Genomic DNA, 13,283 nt, shown 5'->3' with positions numbered 1-13,283 from the left:
AGTCTTCTGAAGTGTCTAAAACATCCAACGTCAGTGATTAAGGTGAGCAAGTGCTTTTGGATACTGTGCTTTATGGAGCCATATATGGATGGGGAAGGGACAGGAAAACAGGTGGCCTTTCTCACTGTCCCCTCCCTCCATGTAAGCCAAGGTCCTGGTGGCCTGTCTCACTTGACGAATGGACTCTAAAGATGAAAACAGAGCATCTCAGGTCTTCTTCAATGCTGGCAATGCTCCTGGAAATGGTCAGGCTTGTATTTGCATGAATGACAGGTGCTTCAACTGGAGCTATGACTAAAAAGCGGGTGGCCATGTAAAACCTCCTTCCTGAAACTGGAATCTGAGGAAAAGGATGCTGTAGGCTACACCTGACAGTTCAAAGAACACAGGTTAGAGCAGGAGAGTAAAAGAGACACTTCCCTGTAGAGGGTAGGCCACCCTAACAGCTTCCAGGGGACACAGACTGTCTTTCCAAATTTGGGTTCAAGTGAGTATGTGATGTTTAATATTAGATTTTAATTTGTCTTCCAAAAGGATCTTCCACCCTTCCATCTCCCCTTTCACTCTCTTTGTTTCTTCATTCGCCTCTTTTCCTTTTTTTTTTTTTTTTTAAGCTGCTGAAGGATAAAAGGAAACTAAAAAGTCACCCGGGTAGTGACTCACGGTTTTACCTTGCAATGGAGAATGATTCGGGGTGAAAATTCTGGAGGAAGTCAGTTTATCTCCTCAAAACAGAAAAGCCCAATCAAGCATTGTCTGATTAATTAGAGACACTTGGAAAAAAAAAAGTGCTATCAAGGCCCACAGCTGTAATCAATTTAATCAACATGCAAAGAGCCAATCTGTGGTCTTCTTGATTAACAAAGCTGAATGTTAAACAGAGAAGAGTGACATTGTAGTGCCATTAGCTAAATCTGCAAACTGAGAATTTTCCCTAAATATTCAAAGTCAAGTAAGGGCAAAGCGAAAACTCGTCCTGTCTCAAGCCAAGAGCTCCATAGGCCTCGGTATTCCTGTGTTAAAAAAAAAAAAAAAAAGAGGTACGGATGAGACCTGAACACAGAGTGTCCAGTGAGGACACAGGCACAAAATCAACCCTTGCCACACAGTGTCACGCAGTAAAAACTACCACACTGTGGAAGTTTAAGTGGTGGTTAAGTTGAAATTCCAGGAAGAGCTCCTGAGTGGAGCAGCTCCACGTGGCATCTTTACACGCCTTTAAGGCAAGAGCATGCTGAATGCATTCTAACTCAGCCTTTGGAAACTCAAGAGCAAAAAACTGCAGCCTTTTCTAACTTGAGAGAATTAATTGTCCTAAAATTAGAATACAAATACAAATTCATTTAAACTTTCCCAGGAGTGTTAGCAGTGCTTAGAGAGAAGGTAGGGTTTAATTCAGTGCTGTAATTCAGCCCTGCGTGCTTTCGGTAAAAGATAACCACGGGTATCATGTCCCTCACTGGTAAGTGTGTTGGGTTATCAGAAATGGCATTTGCATAGTGGTTTCCATTTTCCTTTGGAATGTTTGGCTATACTTTGTTTCAGTATTCAAATAAAACAAGGGTATGTTGAAAAAGGCTCTATCAGGTGGATGATAATTTGCACCCCCCCCACCCCCCGCCCTGTGTTGACTGGCTGCACAAGAGCTGAGAAAGCTGACAGGATATTCCGCTGACGAGATTAATTTTTCCCCCAGTTGCAGAGTGCATTAATTGTAACATTTCAGTTAATGAGAAATATTGTGATAGGATGCCGATGTGCGCGACAAATGGACTTTTAAACAGATACGAGGGGAAAACGCTATTTTCAAAAAACACTTGAGATGAAATGACCCTGTGGCATGGGCAGGGGCCATTCGTGCGAGCCCATTAGGTTTCTGAGGAAGGGGCAATAACTCTTTCCAGTGGCCAGGCTGGCGGAGGCACTGCAATTACTCAGTGTTACCACAGCAGCTATTCAGCCTTCACGCGGTTCTCACTCTGCAGAAAGCAACGTGCAGAACTGTGAAGCTGAGCGACAGACACTGCGGGGTCAGAGAGAGCATTCGGACTGCATCAGACCCAGAACTGCACCCGTGAACTTTGCATGGAAAGGTGCACCAGGGGACTGACCGCAATGCAAGCTGTAGCCAGGAAAGAGTTTCTCTGGCTCCTTTTAGACAACTTGCTCTTTTCCTCAAGGCCACCAGATGGCGACGCTACAACTCAAAATGCAAGTTTGATCCATGTATGAATGGAAACATTCAGTATGTACTCCTAAGCTATCCAGGGTCTTTTCTAAATATTGTATTTGACAAATTCATCCATGCTTTTGGGTGTAATTAATATTCTGTCTTGTGAATACAGCAGTTTATTTATCTCTTCTAGCATACAAAGCCAGTTCTCTCCAGCTTGTGGCCGTTATGCTGCTTGGGGTCTGCAGATCAACTGGCGGTACACAACGAGAAGACAGTGCAGGTGGAGTTCGTCAGTAATGAACAACACACTGAATAACCAGGGATAAAGGCTCGCAGAGCCACCTAACAGGGAGGATGAGCCCCAGGGTTCCATGGGAAAGTTAGGGAGGACTTTTGACATTAATAGAGTGTCTATATAGCAAATTGGCAAGAAATTCCCTTGGGTGCTGGTGACTAATGGCAGCTGGGTTTCAGGTGCTGCTTTAGATAAGGAAAAAGCCTTAGCAGTTCTAGGGAGTGGAGTGGATACTCAACCTTCAGATGTGACTTTGGATGCACACCTCTGGGTGCCTTTTATTGGCTATGTAGAAGGAGTGTTATTGCTGGATAAAAAGTTCTGATATGTTTAGCTTGTCTGAAACAGGTTTCCAGAGCAGTTATATCAACTCATATCCCCCTGGCAGTGCATTGTCAATCCATCATCAGTGTGTTCACAGCCCTCCAACAGGACATTCACACCCCTTGGCAGGACATTCATTCCCTTCCTGCAGGTGTTCATGCCTTCTTGGCAGAGTATCTATATTCACCAAGGCATTTACATGCTATATTCACACCTACCCAGCAGCGTACCCTCACCCGTTGGCAGTGCACACACAGTGTCCCAAGCACAGGGTATTTATATATGCCTTGCCAGTCTTGGCCATTTTATCTTTCTTTTGGGTTGTCTCTATTTTCTTTCCTACTAATTTGTGTTTTGTTTATATATTGTGGGCTGTAACTCTTGTATTGCAAATATTCTATTCTGTTGTATGTCTTTTACCTGAAGTAGTGTCCTTTAATAAATTCCCAATCTCTTCCTACCCTGAAGTTATGAATCTAGTTCTCAGTGCTGACCTTGTAAAGCATACAGTGTGGAGGGGGGACAGCCATCAATCAGTGTGTGGAAGGAGGGACAACCAGCAACCAACGAATCACATAACAATGTAGTACTGCTAGGAAGTTCATGTCATAGGATGCTTGACAGGTAGCACCGTAGCTGGGAGGCTGTGAACTAGGCAAGGTGGACACAGTGAAGACGGAAGGCACTGTGGGGAAAAGGCACACACAGGCAGAGGGGAAGGAGGTAGCATAGCTTGCACACAAAACCCTAAAAGGAAAACTATGAAATAAGGTTGTACCAGCAGGCAGGGTCCTGGCCACTCAGTCTTTCGATCTGTATCCTGTGAGTGAAAGGTCTGAATGAGGAGGAGGCCGCTCAGATATGTGTTTACAAAGATCATTCGAACCGTTCTATGGGGAACAGGCTGTGGTGAAAGGCACCAGCGATGCACAGAGACTTCCTATTAGTTTATCGCAACAGTTCAAGGGAAAGACAGTGAGCGGTCTAGGTGGCTAGACACTAAATGTAAGCCATTAGTGCGACAGGAGAACTACAAATGTGAACAGGATCCAGCCCACACCACGAGGTGTAGTGTCCTGGTGACGCCTAGCTGCAGTCCAAATGGTTTGAATTACATCTAACCTGTTTTGTACAGCTGAGAAGACAGCAACTGTGTAAGCCCAACAGTGCGCCACGGGAGCTGGGCAGGACTATGTCAGGGCCGGAAGGATCGGAGTAGACTGTGTAAGAGACTGGAGAGTGAACGAACGACTCAGGTGAGCTACTAAAGAAGACACGAGGAAGGCAATGGCTCAACACACTGTTCTTGGGGGTTGGGGGGAAGTTAGAGGGAGGCTCATGAAGTTTGGCATCAAGATTTCTTGTTATCTTATCTGATAATGAAGGAAATGGCTGATGGTGTGCCAAGCCTGTTTCCTGGCACAGAGGAGCAGAGTTTGAAGAGACTCTGGGTAAATCACCTCCTTAGCCTTCCTGTGATGCTTGGATGCTTCATATTCTGATTTTTTTCTCTATCCCCAGTTTACTACTGACACCCTATTACTATTGTTTGAAATCATGAAACTTTTTGTATTCTTAATGAAATTAATGCCACTCATGAAAATATTTATGAGAGGCTCCATGTATGATCTCATTGAACCCTTGTAGCAAGCCTGGAAAAAAAGTAACTACTTTTGGATAACTGAAGTGATGCTTGGAAAGCTGAATAATTTCCCAAGAACACAAACCCACATTTACTGCCAGATACTGTGCTATAACCAGAGCATTACGGCACCTCCAAAACCCACTTGTTCTATGTGCCAATGCCAAACAATAACTAAAACCATTTTGTTACTAATTTATTGGCTATAATGAGTGAGGTGGCTGGCAGCATGCCAAAGAAGGAGAATGTATAAGTGCCAACCAAACACACGCCTGAACATCTGAAGGGCTGGAGATACTGGGCAGATAGCGTCATTAACTCCTAATGACAGACTAGGCAAGGGCGCCAGGACACAGCCTCCGCCAGGCACATCTCAGACGCTGCTTCCTTGGCGTGCTCTTCCAGTCGCACCTTTACTTATTCTAACCCGGGAGTGCTAATTTTGGAATAGGAAAGGTCCACAACCATGCTGAATCCTGGTAAGTCTCCCTGGCCAGAAGAGCCACACTTTAGCATTCCTATACAATTTTAAAGAATTTTCTTCAATGGTTTCCCATCTACACGGTTTCTTTTGGTGGAGAGGTGAAGGTGGGAGGAACTACACAGCAAATATTAGCTCCTTTCAAGTGTCATTACATGCCATTACATAAAGCCATCACTGGCAAACCAAGAGAAGACATGAAACAAGCCACGGCACATTTGTACTAGGCACAGGTGCTAAGATGTTAGAGCAAACACTGTTCAAAAGCGTCAGAGACAGTCTTGGTGATGCAAGTCCATCCTAGTCCTGACAAGTTAGGAGCACGTGTGCTGTTCACATCTCACATCTATTTACATAAAATATAAATTCTGTTAAAAATTTTTGATGAATATCTGCAATGATACAAAATAAAAGTGATTGATTTCATTGCTAATGACAGAGTGAGTACTCAAACCGACCCCATTTCATTCCATGGAAAGACAGGAGGCTTATTCATAGATACTCCTCAATCGCCATAAAAGGCTAAAAAATGACAATGAAAGCCAACGAGGACAGGTGAGCATGTCACTAAATATGGCTGGTAGAAGACAGGTGGTGGGTTTTTTTTTTTTTTTTGATTGAAATGCCTCAAGACCCACAGGAGGCTTTGGCATACTTAGAACACAATTAAAATTAGGCTTGGAAGGAGAAGCAGGCGCTGCGGAGAGATGTTGGAGGGAAGCCATGCACATGGCAGCTTGGGAAAGGCCAGGTATACTTGTTGTGAGGGCACCGCTGTGACATCTTAGAGGGTGCTCTTTCCTAATTCAGAAGCTACTAATTTTAATAGAGAATAGCTCAAGGCAGTTTTTAAGGTCAAACTAGAAATATGTTGATGATTTTAAAAATGCAAGCCAAGTGTGTCATTATATGACAGCCGCAGTATTACTGTAGTTTAAGAATATCATTAAATCAGCACAAACCCATGCGTATCGTTTCCTGCACAGTTTTCTCCAAGCTGCCTTCTGACTGTGAGCAATCAGCTCATCTGCTCCTCGACTCACAATCCCTCCAATTGACAGATCCATCCCTTCCCTAATACCGAAGGTCTTCATTTACTGTGTGCCTCGCCCACAGCACTTTCTGGACACTCACTCTCAGGATGCAGAGGCTGTCACGTGGGCAGCTGCCCTCCTTCATCTCCCACTTCTTCCATTAGTCCAGGAGGTCACAATCAGAGCCTTTCCTGGACTCTGACTGTCCATTAATTGTACTTGGAGAATGAAGGCAGTTTTTGTTTTCAGTAAGAGTGTTGTTAAAGAGTCTGCGGGAGGGCATATTGTGAAAAATAAGGTAAGTGTACTTTTTGCCAAGCCAAAACCTGACCAGACCATGATGAAAATTTCTTTTAATTCTAGTGGCCAACGAGTACTTTCAACACTTGTGAGAAGAGAAGAATCATCTCTAATTGAGAGATGAATCCTGTGCACAAGGGGAAGCATTATTAGCATAATGTGTATCTGCCATACGTATGAACTGAAAAAATACAAGGCCATGTGAGATTCTAGCTTTTAACGGTGTTCAGTGAGGAATAATAAAGGCACCTACAATTTGCCATTTCTCTTCACTTGTTACTGAGCCATGTATCCTTGTGACAATCCAGCAGTCCCGACTATTAACTCAAAAACTAAGAGCAAAGAAGCTGTTCATAGCAAAATATAGGAACTATTTCCTGATAAGTCTATTTAAGAATGATTCTTTGCCCTATGACTATACATACCCAACACCCAACTGTGTCTTCTTGTCCTGAGCACCAAATTGCATCTGATTTGCCTTAATGGATAGCAAGGGTTGCAAAGCCTTTTAAAAATCAATGGGCAAGAGAGAGTCAATACAACAGTAATGTTTGCATTAGTTCAATCAAGTCAGCTAAGAGTTGTTTGCCTTTTCACCTTGGAGTCATTTGAAACAGGCCAAACATTTGATTCACATGGGGTTTATTATACTGAGTGGGATTTTATGTGTAATGAACATCATAATATAAAGCTATAAGTGCCAATAAACATAATATATTGCTAAAATGAGAAATCATGTTTTAACTTCAATCAATTTAAAAACATAATGTTTTTCATCAAGAACAATGAAAAGAAATGCAGGGAAGAAACAGGCAATGTCTATTGGAAGTGGAGTCTGCACATGAGCCCCAGTTTTGTAAGGCTGCCATTCCCCACCCCACCTCCCCCTCCCGTGCCAGGTTTGGTGTGCTCCTCTCCCCTCAGCCCTGCCCCTCACTCGCCTGTACACCGCATGCAGGACACACAGAGTGGATCTGACCCCTTGGGACGTCCTCAGGCTCATGGAGGGCACATTTAGGTCATGGGGTAAGGATTTCAGAAACACCAATCACCATTGACGCTAAGGGATGAAGTACACTTTAAGTTGCTCAGGCTGTTGGGGTTTCTTTTCATTTTTTATTGGTTATTTTATTTATTTACATTTCAAATGTTATCCCCCTTCCAAGTTTCCCCTCCACAAGCCCCATATCCCCTCCTCCCTCCCCGCTGCCTCTATGAGGGTGCTCCCCAGCTGCCCACCCAATCCTGCCTCAGCGGCCTAGTGTTTCCCTGGGTCATCAAGCTTCCACAGGACCAAGGGGCTCCCTTCCCAGTGATGCCAGATAAGGCCATCCTCTGCTACATATCCAGCTGGAGCCATGGGTACCTCGTGTGTTCTCTTTGGTTGGTGGTTTAGTCCCTGAGAGCTTTGCGGGGGGGGGGGGGGTGGTCCTGGTTGGTTGATATTGTTGTTCTTCCTATGAGGTTGCAAACTCTTTTAGCGCCTTCAGTCCTTGTCCTAACTTCCCCATTGGGGTCCCCGCACTCAGTTTAATGTTTGGCTGTGTACATCCACATCTGTATTGGTCAGGCTCTGGCAGAGCCTCTCAGGGGACAGCTATACCAGGGCTCCTGTCAGTAAGCACTTCTTCGCATCAGCAATAGTTCCTGAGTTTGGTGTCAGCAGATGGGATGGATTCCTAAGTGGAGCAGTCTCTGGATGGTCTTTCCTTCAGTCTCTGCTCTACTCTTTGTCCCTGCATTTCCTTTTGACAGGAGGAATTCTGGATTAATATTTTTGAGGAGGGTAGGCTGACCCATCTCTCACCTGGGGCTGTGCCAATTCACTGGATATAGTTTCTATAGGTTCTATCTCCCCTTTGTTGGGAATTTTGGCTAAAGTCCTCGCTGTTGGGTCCTGGGAACCTCTTGGGTCTCTGGCATCTGGGACTTTCTGGTGGCTACTCCCAGTTCCCCTCCCCCACTGCTACACACACACTTTCAAAACAAGGAAGCTCGTCTGCATTGCATTACAAAATGAATGATGAGACAGTGAGTTTAGAGACATGACTGGCTGTGGACACTTGACAATAATTATGGTCTTGCATTTCTTAGGGTATGTGTCATTCTCTGAGATTTTTGACCAGGCAGGACCTCCTGCCCTGTCCCCTTATCTCTAGCAGAACAAAGATACTATAAACTAGAATTACTATCTACTCTTGCTAAAGGATTTTATTAGTCTAAAAACCAGAATCTTTTAATTAGAAATGGAAACTATACAATTGTTTGAATGGTAAACAATTACTTTGGTAGTTAGTATCTTTGCACTGGACAATGGGCCACAGGCATGTGGGTTCTCCATCCAGACGGATAGCAGTGGATAGGAGGCCCGAAGGACCACATTCTGCTAGTTAGAGATGCCTGGATTCTTCAGGGGTGTGTCATTTCAGACATAGAGGTTTTGGATAGGTGGGAGGAGAAGATGCTCTTTACTGTTGTGAAGGGTTTTATAAAATTGCAACTTTGGGAAACATGGCAGTAACTAAAGTACTTGTTATGTTTCCCAGCCTTAATCCATACTGTGGAGAAACCAGAAGACTTGGGCTGAGTAATGTGGTAAGTGCCAGAAGCCTAAGAGAGAGCTAGCCACCACCAAGTTTGTGAAGAATACGGTCACTCAGCTTAGAGGCAGGTCCTGGAATAGATAGAGATGAAAGCAAAGACAAAGTCATCTTGAGTAGGTGGGCAGGGGTACCCAGGTTGCCAGTCATTTGCAGCAATGGCTAGTTAGGGTCTGGGACTTGAGCAAAGGATTGAAAGATGGATAGACAGGTCAGCAAGAGTCAAAGGCAGTGGAGGAAGATGTGGTGGGCAGGTGACCACAAGCTGTCCGTTCTTCATCCACATGGTTCTTTGGATAAATTGCTGAGCACCCCAGGCGGAGCGATGGTTCTCTGAGTTGGGTGGGTTATTGTCCTGGATTATGAATAGCCAGAGGTGAAAAGCACAAAGATTCTCAAGGGATTTGGTTTGTTTCTGGGACTCTTCTCCCTGGGGGCTTTCTCTGAGGCAGCACAGAGGCAAGAAAAGCCATTCTGAAATCTGGCATTGGCTGGAGACTGGAGAGAAAAGGGCTCAGATGTCTGTTCTCATAGTAGAGTAGTGTCTTGAGAATCTCTTCACAAAAAGGGCAGGGTGAGAGGAAGATGCTTGAATTAAAAGTGCCATCTTCAGGCTCAGGTTTCTACCCCTTTATCTTACTCATAATATATGTGCATTTAGATCTATACACATAGACACAACTATGCATCTTTAAAACAAGGCTCCCATTTGCTTATCTAGGTCAGTGAGGGTTACCTGCACCTTCTTCAGCAGAGGTAAGCCAAACACATGGCTAACAAGTGACAATGACTTCTTAAAGTGGACATGAATGACCAGTTGAGACAAACAGACCTTTTCCAATAAGCACACAAAAGAACATACTAACATTCAGAATAATCAGTTTCCTTTCCCATTGTATTCCAGGTACCTCCACTTGTCTCTCCTTCTCCTCTTTCCCTCACTCCCTTAATGAAAAGGCTGATGGAGCACCTATTCTCACCCAGACAACAATACAGGCAAGAGGGAGAAACAGATAAGAGACAGAAAGTGTGTTAGTCGGCTTTCCATCACTGTAACAAATACCTAAGCTAAAAGCAGGAAGGGTTTATTTGGCTCAGAGACAAGAGATTTCAATTCTTTGTTATTGGCTTTGTTGATCTGGACCAGCATCCCACAGTGGGGGACATGCAGCAGACTGCTCACTTTATGGCAAACAAGAGGTGTATACACACACACACACACACACACACACACACACACACACACACACACACGAGAGAGAGAGAGAGGGAGAGAGAGAGGGAGAGACAGGGAGAGAGAGACAGAGAGAGAGAGAGACAGAGAAGCAAGAAAGGAGAAGAATGAGGAGGAGGAGTAAGAGGAAGATGAGGAGGGGGAGCAGCTTGAGTCTCAACATTGCCCGCCCTCAAGGGCACACCTCTAATGGTGTGATTCCTTCAATTAGGGCTCCACATAGAAAGCTTCCACTCCTCCCCAATGGCACCAAGGTTAGACATAGGCCTTGAACACATGGGCAGTGGAGCTGTAAATATGGAGAATCGGAGCCTCAGACAACTATGAATCTGTGGTAATGGAACACCAAAATCAAGAGGTGCTGATGTCTTTCCCATAGAGAGACAGTAAGAGAAATGAAAGATCAGAGCAATCTGTGCCTCTGTATGTGCAGATCAAGACATCATGAAAACCCAGGCAGCAGGAAGGACAATAAGAACAAAAGAGGAATGACATGTTTGTTGAGGAGGGAGAGTCTTAGCCCTCTATTTTGAGATGATCCAGATGTCAGAAGGCAAAGAGGAGCCCGGGTGCAAGCTCCATGGACTTATTTGCACATCATCTCTTCTTTTGTGCCAGAGGAAAAGGGGCTTGAGCACTAGAAGAGGGTGGGGGCATTAGGCAGAATCCTGACGAGTGGAGCGAGAGAAATGAAGGAGGCTGAGTACCCTGCGCATGCTACGATGAAGGGCCAGCTTGCTTCCATCAGGCGGGGTGAGCCGGCAGGAACTGAGGTCATGAGTTATTAATCTTTTGTCAGAGTCTTCAGGGCTTTATCAGATAATTGCAGTTATAAGTATGTTCATACCACACAAAAATGTGGAAGAATGGCAAAGGATTTAGACCCTAACGTAATCTGCAATAATGACATTTAAAGAAACAACAACAACAAAACCCAACCAAAAACTCCAACCAAAACCTGCGGATAGTGATAAGCATCAAAGCAAACACTTCAGAAAGCCAAGCCATTTGCTGCTGCTTGGGGACTTGAGGTGTTTTCGATATTATTTCCATAAACATTTAGAACCTTAGGAAGCCTTTGAGCCCATTCCTTCCCCTCCCTAAATTTACAATAGGTTGTAAAATAGCAGCTAGTACCACTATTCCATAGGTAAGAGTGACAGTCAACTCTATCCACATGAACACACAACCAGAACGCAATCAGTTTATTTCATAAAATTCATTCCTGAGCTAAAGTACCCTCTACTGTTCTGAGGAGTCTACATAAACATAGAAATAGCTGTGCCTAAGGGACGGCTCTAAACCTGCAAGCCCAAATAGATGGTATTTTGAAATAAATGACCTGAGGCTGCAAACGGCATCCATTTTGCTCTGTTTGGCAGCATGCAAGTTTACATGCTAGGAAACATTTCTCAACATGAATGAACTGTGAAATTGTTTCCTCCTGCTCCACACTCCTCTAAATTGTATTAGATTATGTTAGCCATTTCTACACCTTGTAAAAGCTGTCAGTGCCCCACGAGGTAGCATCAGAAGACGGGGAGGGAAGGGCCCTAGCGTCTGAGAGGCTGCCTAAATATCAGTTGGTGCATTAGGAAAAAATAATGGGAAATACCACCCCCTGCCTAAGGATGCATGGGAAAACGGCTCTGCTGCAAATTGAGACATGCCGGGGTATTCGATGAGGTGAACCATATACATTTCACTTCCTAGAGTGTAATTTTCCTGGGAAAATGATTACCATTGCATCCTACCTTGATCCAGTGTCGAGCACTGCCCCGAGAGCGCAAGCGAATGATTTCACTGTGAGGAAAACAAGCTATGAATGTATTCAGTGTTTTAGCTATTTCCAACCTGAAGCCAACTTTCCATCACCTGAATTTGCTTGCTTTGTGGGTTGTATATTATCTCTGATATTAATCTGCACATCCAAAATAAAGAGAGCAATTATGTTTCAGAAGTGAAAATCTTTCCAGAACAAAATGTAAATGAAAGGCCCGGAGGATGCTGACTGTTCTGTTACATTAATGAAGTTAATTGAAAGTTGACTCTAAGTCTATACATCTGTGCACACGAGGATATGCAATTTAAAAGTCTCAGGTTCTTAGACGCTTGGGGTAGTTGCAGCATTCCACAAGACTGAATATGGTCACTTGTCACAGGGCCACAGTCTGCTCTCCTGTTGGTGGGGATATATGCAGATGCTTCCCGACTCTGGTCTGATTATAATCATACTAATGCCTGCTTCTTACCCATAGCTCAGACTCTCCCCATGCAAAACCTCCCATCTAGGATTCAGTTGGATGTTCATTTATCCATGAGGGTGCACTTAGAGACTTAGTGTTTCATATCTGTTTTCATATTAACAATCTGTCCCCCTAACTGTAAAGTCCTATATATTTTGAGATATAAAGTGTAGTGTATGGCTTATAAGAAACACAAAAATATCAATCCAAAGAAGAATGCTAGCCTTAGATTCAAATTAAATCCCATGTATCACATTAATCATTCCATCCCATTCAATATGATGATGACACATGCTGATCTCAGAATTTTACCATCTTCTATATTTACAGAGCAACAATTCCTTTCTCTCAATGCCCCAGGCTGCTGAATTTATGAATCAGGAGCTAAGGCACATAAGCTATAGGCTTTTTGAAGTTATATAATTGCATATAGCTTTGATATAATTCATATATATATATATATATATATATATATATACATATATATATGGCTAACCTGCTAGCAAATGATGTTGAAAATACCTTATATTTTTTTAGTTTGTTCTTCAAAACTTCATTATGTAGAAATGTAAACTAGTTTTCCCTAAATGAATGAATAACACTTGGTTGCATAAAAATGGTGTCTGTCCTGTTGGTGAATTGTCTTGTATTCTGTCTTTTGGAATGAATCTGGAAAAGGGATAGTTAGAGTCACATATTATCCTATCAAAATGTCCATCACTCATCCAGCTTGGTGAAATAAACACAAGCCATGTGACTCTTCATAGTGGGGATGAGTCATGTGGAAGTCATAGAATCCTATGGTTGGACTTGATGGCATTAACTCCAAGTTTTTCTTTTACTCATGAGGTTATTTGTATTATTATATGACATCTAGAAAGAGTGAAGACTTGAGTGAGATAATTTACCAGTTAGCAGTTGAATGATGATGAAACGAGGGTCCCTTTCTTC

The 13,283-nt window shown here is 43.5% G+C and overlaps 1 protein-coding gene and 1 long non-coding RNA gene across 2 annotated transcripts in view; one reads left to right on the top strand and one right to left on the bottom strand.

The window, feature by feature from the left end:
- Nucleotides 1-13,283, bottom strand: part of CUNH3orf67 (chromosome unknown C3orf67 homolog) — a 220,966-nt gene that overhangs the window by 24,561 nt on the left and 183,122 nt on the right. The gene's annotated exons all lie outside the window — the stretch shown is intronic.
- LOC114637773 lies at nt 1,999-6,985 on the top strand. The gene is made up of 4 exons (XR_003713792.1): nt 1,999-2,245; nt 2,367-2,456; nt 3,931-4,051; nt 6,316-6,985. It is a non-coding gene; the product is annotated as an uncharacterized LOC114637773 (long non-coding RNA).

This window comes from Grammomys surdaster, unplaced genomic scaffold, assembly GCF_004785775.1.
Source record: "Grammomys surdaster isolate TR1022 unplaced genomic scaffold, NIH_TR_1.0 125428, whole genome shotgun sequence".
Taxonomy (NCBI): Eukaryota; Metazoa; Chordata; class Mammalia; order Rodentia; family Muridae; genus Grammomys; species Grammomys surdaster.
Note: the sequence above shows the minus strand (reverse complement) of the source record. Positions and strands in the feature narration are given on the sequence as shown.